The sequence below is a fragment of the Amblyraja radiata genome, chromosome 3, assembly GCF_010909765.2.
Source record: "Amblyraja radiata isolate CabotCenter1 chromosome 3, sAmbRad1.1.pri, whole genome shotgun sequence".
Classification (NCBI taxonomy): domain Eukaryota; kingdom Metazoa; phylum Chordata; class Chondrichthyes; order Rajiformes; family Rajidae; genus Amblyraja; species Amblyraja radiata.
In genome coordinates this window covers 113,692,635-113,699,139 of record NC_045958.1, presented here as the reverse complement: position 1 = coordinate 113,699,139, position 6,505 = coordinate 113,692,635, and positions in this window count along the sequence as shown.

The following is a 6,505-nucleotide window of genomic DNA, read 5'->3' as shown; positions in this document are numbered from 1 at the left end:
AGAAACGGGGTACTGATTGTGGATAATCAGCCATGATCACAGTGAATGGAATTGCTGGCTCGAAGGGCCGAATGGCCTACTCCTGCACCTATTGTCTATTGAATCCAGTCCGAAATTCAATCATGGCTGATCTCTGCCTCCCATTTTCCTGCCTTCTCCCCATAACCCTTGACTCCTGTTCTAATCTATCTCTGTCTTTAAAATATCCACTGACTTGGCCTCTACAGCCCTCTGTGTTGAATAATGCAATGAGTTCCATAGATTAACTACCCTCTGATTAAAGAAGTTCCTCCTCACCTCCTTTCTAAAAGTGCGCCCTTTAATTCTGAGGCCATGACCTCTGGTCCTAGACTCTTCCACCAGTGGAAACATCCTTTCCACATCCACTCTATGCCTTTTATTATTCTCCAAGTTTCAATGAGGTCCCCCCTCAACCTTCGAAACTCCAGCGAGTGGAGACCCAGTGCTGTCAAACGCTCATCTTATACTAACCCACTCATTCCTAGAATTATTTTTGTAAACCTCCTCTGGACCTTCTCCAGAACCAGCACATCCGTTCTTCAGATATGGGGCCCAAATCTGCTCACAGTACTCCAAATGCGGCCTGACCAGTGTCTTAGCGAGCCTCAGCATTACATCACTACGCTGTCAATGAACATGCCCTTGTTAAGTTCCTTCTACATCACTATTTCTCTACTCTGTAGCCGGGTTGCATGATCGGACATGCTTTGAAATATATTGCAGTGGTCAGAATGAGTCAGCGGATTTTAATGCAGTTTTCAGTTTATTTGCACAAGAAATGTAACAAATAGGCTCGGAAATAGACTATTTTGCCCCTTTATCTGCTCCACCATTCACAGATGCTGAGGTCAAAGGAAGATACTTCCTATCTTGGTCAACAATAAAAATTGATCCTGAGTATGTAGAACAGGTCCCGACTCAGTGTACATTGAAATTAAATGATTACAATTTAAGCTGAACTAGTTTTCCATCTTGTGTGCCAAGATAAAAAATTCCAGGTTTTAGAGTTTAGGGGCTGTCCCACTTGGGAGACCTAATTGGTGAGTTTAGAAGAGTTTGAAAAAATGTCATGTTGAAGACCTCCTTCGACTATGTAGAAGACCTCCTTCGACCTCCTTCAACTATGTTGTGTTATGAATGTGTTTATAGTTTGTTTGGTTGTTTGGTTGTTTGACTTTTGCACAAAAGTCCGCGAGCATTGTCACTTTCATTTCACTGCACATCTCGTATGTGTATGTGACAAATAAACTTGACTTGACTTGACTTGACTTGACTTGACTTGTTGAAGACCAGCTTCGACTAATTACGACTAGCTACGACTAACTTTGGGAAAATTGGACACCGAATAGTGGAGAGTGAAGACGGCCTCCTTCGACTATGATGAGGACTATCTATGACTACCTTCGACTACCCTCGATTACGTAGGACTAACATGCCTAACAAACCTATGAATAAAAAAAGTATTGATTTTTCCCATGGCGACCTTATTTTCCTCGCAGGCATTTGTCAACATGTTGAAAAATACGCCGCGACCTAACTGAGGCCTCGAGTACACGGGCACTACTCCCGAGCATGAAGGAGAGTTACAAAGACCTCCTACGACCTAGTGTCGACCATGCTGCGAGTATGAGTCGAGGGCAAACTTGCCAGAACTCGCGGATTAGGTCGCCCAAGTGGGACCGGTCCTTTATGACGTTAAATGCACAGATTAAGCCAATATTTATGGAAGAATAGTACAAGCTGGCATAGGCATTGAGCATCACATGCAATAACACTATTTGAATCTTGACATTAGAAGATAGTTTGTAAGTTTCCTTTTATTTCTACTGGATTGAGATTCGCAGTACACAATATAATTGTTCGGTGTTCCTGATGTGTCCTCCTTTACATTGGCGAGCCCAAGTATCGAATGTTTCGTCTAACAGTAATGCTTAACGCCTAGGCCTGCTAGATCTCTTGTTAACCATTTTAACTCCTCTTCCCATTCCCATACTGACTATTTTGTTTTGGGCCTCCACCAATGCCAGAGTGCGGCCACATGCAGAGTCGAGGTACAACACCTCTTATTCTGCTTGGGTAGCCTACAACCCAACAGAATGAATATTGAATTCTCCAACTTTATGTAACAACCCTCTCAATTCCCATTCCCCCTTCCCTCCACTCTTCACTCGGAAGCACACTGATTTCTCCCACTATCCCGTCCCCCACCCCCCTGTCCACTTCCACCCATATCCTTTCCTCTAGCTTCACAATTCACTCTTCTCTCGTTATCAGACCTCCTTTCGTCTTCTTTTCATCTCTGGTCTTTGTCCACCCATCTGCCGATCAAACCTCTCTACACGTATACATAAGTTCATAAGTGATAGGAGCAGAATTAGGCCATTCGGCCCATCATATCTACTCCGCCATTCAATCATGGCTGATCTATCTTTCCCTCTCAACCCCATTCTCCTGCCTTCTCCCCATAACCCCTGACACCCTTACTAATCAAGAATCTATCTATCTCTGGCTTAAAAATATCAATTGGCTTGGCCTCCACAGCCTTCTATCCACATACCACTTGTTCTTGGGATGGGAGAAGAGCTCTATATCATGGCGAGCCTGGAATTTGTTGAGGAGTGGACATAGGCATTTTCTTTGAAGAAGGGCTCTTAAACAAGGGCTAGATATGAGGTGAAGGCAGAAACAGGGGTACTGATTGGGGATGATCAGCCATGATCACATTGAATCGAAGGGCCGAATGGCCTACTCCTGCACCTATTGTCTATTGTCTAAGGATCCTCACCTGGATTGTCACTGATTGGTCTGAAGGGTCCGGACTAGAAACTACAAGGGATGCTACCTGACTCGTTGAGTTACTCCAGCATTTTGTGTCTTTTCACATATCACAGGCCAGGTTTTGTCCAGCCCCCACCACTTTTCTGAGCTTTCTTCCCCCTACTACAATTAGTCTGAAGAAGGGTCCCTACCTAAAACATCATCTATCCATGTCTTCATGGGAAGCTGCCTGAACCGCTGTCTTAAGGGGTTGGACAGGCTAGATGCAGGAAGATTGTTCCCGATGTTGGGGAAGTCCAGAACTAGGGGTCACAGTTTATGGATAAGGGGGAAATCCTTTAGGACCGAGATGAGAAAAACATTTTTCACACAGAGAGTGGTGAATCTCTGGAACTTTCTGCCACAGAAGGTAGTTGAGGCCAGTTCATTGGCTATATTTAAGAGGGAGTTAGATGTGGCCCTTGTGGCTAAAGGGATCAGGGGGTATGGAGAGAAGGCAGGTACGGGATATTGAGTTGGATGATCAGCCATGATCATGTTGAATGGCGGTGCAGACTCGAAGGGCCGAATGGCCTACTCCTGCACCTAATTTCTATGTTTCTGTGTTTTGTGACTTTCCGTAGTGGTAAATATTTATCGAAATAAACATCACAACCCAATGGTATGAGCATCAAATTTTCCAATTTTATTGAACCACATTCCCTCCTCCCCCTTCTTCCGACACCTCTCTCTCCCCCCACCTCCCCCCCCCCCTTTATACCCTGTGCACGAGCTGGACTCACACCAATGTCTCCCCTTCTGCCTACATTCCTTCCTCTAGCTTCACAAATCACAACTCTTCAATCCTTCTGCCTTCTCTTCTCCGGCCTTTGTCCAACCATCTACCTATCAAAACCCCCTTCACCTGCCAGGCTTCAACTTGCCCCCTCCTCGCTTCCCACTTTCTTCCCCCCCCCCCTCCCCCTACAATCAGTCTGAAGAAGAGCCCATAACCTCACCATGTTCTCCAGGGATACCGTCTGACCCGCTGAGTTACTCCAGCACTTTATGTCTTTTTTGGAAAAAAGCATCTGCAGTGCCGTGTTTTAATATTATTCCTTACAAACAAATCATTTCTAATTTCTGATTTATTTCTAAAATCTTTCTTTCTAATTCTGTCCCTTTCCACATTTCATTGAGAAAGGCTTCAACTTCTCACGAATGGTTTCTTCATCAGAATAGATCTATTTCCATCTTGATGGCAAATGCTAAGGCTTTACATCCTGGCGTTCCATTGTTCCATTCCTTATCTCAAAATTACAGACACATGAACCTTGCCACTCCAGCAAACTCTTAAACCATGATATCAGTTGCATTGTTCCCTGTCGGATAAAATATCCTGGGAATAAACCCTTCCATTAAGTAAAATGACCTTAATCACATCGGATCAAACCAAGAACTAAACCCACACAATCTATTTACAAATTGTACTGTCTTGCCTCATGTAGATGATATCCCAGTCCATGATTAATGTCCATAAAGTTGATAATCGTAAGACCTTAAAGCCCCTGTCCCACTGTACGAGGTATTTCAAGAGTTCTCCCGTGTTTCCCCTGATTCGAACTCAGACAATGTCCGTAGCGGGTCCGTAGGAGCTCGTGGATGTCTCGTAGCGGCTCGCACGAGTAACAATTATTTTTATCACGAGTATTTTTTTACTCGTGGCCAATTTTTTGCAGGGATGAAAAAATGTCACCAGTTTACCGGATTTTCCGGGAACCTACCGGTAGCATTACGAGCCGCCACGAGACAGCCACGAACTCCTACGGACCCGCTAAGGACATTCTCCGAGTTCGAATCAGGGGAAAACTCGGGAGAACTCTTGAATTACCTCGTACAGTGGGACAAGCCCTTAAGTAATGAAATGAATGATTGCTTGGACTGTTTTTCTCTGCTGTTGACAGATTGAACTATCTAGTCCGTGGCAGAGCCTCTTTTTCGTTTATGAATAGCACCTGTGAAGAGATGACTTAAATGGAGATAAAAATGTTATCTGACAAATAGTATCTCTAAGAATGTAGTGCACAGTCAGCATTACTTTGCCATTTCAGAATGCCTAATTCAAGGCTAAGAGCTATATCGCATGGAAGGAGGCCCTTCGACCCAACTTGTTCATGCTGGCCATGCGGGTGGCATGGTAGCAAGGCAGTAGAGTTGCTGCAGTAAAACGCTTACAGCGTCAGAGACTCGGGTTCGATCCCGACTACGGGTGCTGTCTGTACGGAGTTTGCATGTTCTCCCCGTGACTGCGTGGGCTTTCTCTGAGATCTCTGGTTTCCTCCCACACTCCAAAGACGTACAGGTTTGTAGGTTAATTAGCTGGGTATAAGTGTAAAATTGTCCCTACTGTATGTAGCATAGTGTTAATGTGTGGAGAAGGTCCTGTTTCTGCGCTGTATCTCTAAACTAAATAAAACTAAACTGACCAAATTGGCATACTGGACCAGTCCTCTATTTGCCTGCACGTGGCCCATAATCCTAAACCTTCCTATCCATATATCTGTCCCAATGCCTTTTGAAAGTCGGAATTACATCCATTTGCATGGCCTCCAGTAAGGTTCCACCTTCATCCCCGTCACCCTCCCCTCACTTCGCTCTTTTCTTTCTCTCTTCTGTCTGCCTTCATGTCTGCCTCCCAAATTCATCTCCCCTACCTGGCTTCAACCTTCACCCCTCTCTAATCCACCAGTCACTTTTGGTCGAACAAAAAGCGCTGGAGTAACTCCACTGGAGAAATGGATAGGCAGCATTTCATGTCGGGACCCTTCTTCAGACTCATTCAGGCCTTGGTTCGGTTTCACCACTCCTTGTCTTCTTTACACTGCCTATCTTCCCTCTCCACTCTCATTCCTGATACATGGTTTCAACCCAAAGTGTTAATCATGTCTTTCAATCCCCAGATACTGCTCGACCCACTGAGTTGCTCCAAGGATTGTGTGTTGCTTCAGATTCCAGCAACTGCAGTCCTTTCTGCAATCATGACAATTGAAAGTAAGCATGCAGGTGCAACAGGCAGTGAAGAAAGCCAATTGGCCTTCAAAGCACAGTCAGCATTACATTGAGAGCAAAGAGGCCCTTCTGCAGTTGTACTGGGCCCTAGTGAGACTACACCTGGAGTATTGTGGGCAGTTTTGGTCCCCTAATTTGAGGAAGGACATTCTTGCTATTGAGGGAGTGCAGCGTAGGTTTACAAGGTTAATTCCCGGGATGGCGGGACTGTCATATGCTGAGAGAATGGAGCGGCTGGGCTTGTACACTCTGGAGTTTAGAAGGGTGAGAGGGGATCTTATTGAAACATATAAGATTATTGAGGGTTTGGACACGCTAGAGGCAGGAAACATGTTCTCGATGTTGGGGGAGTCCAGTCCAGTCAGCATGGATTTGTGCCTGGAAGGTCATGTTTGACTAATCTTCTTGAATTTTTTGAAGAGGTTACTAGGGAAATTGACGAGGGTAAAGCAGTGGATGTTGTCTATATGGACTTTAGTAAGGCCTTTGACAAGGTTCCTCATGGAAGGTTGGTTAAGAAGGTTCAACTGTTGGGTATAAATGCAGGAGTAGCAAGGTGGATTCAACAGTGGCTGAATGGGAGATGCCAGAGGGTAATGGTGGATGGTTGTTTGTCGGGTTGGAGGCAGGTGACTAGTGAGGTGCCTCAGGGATCTGT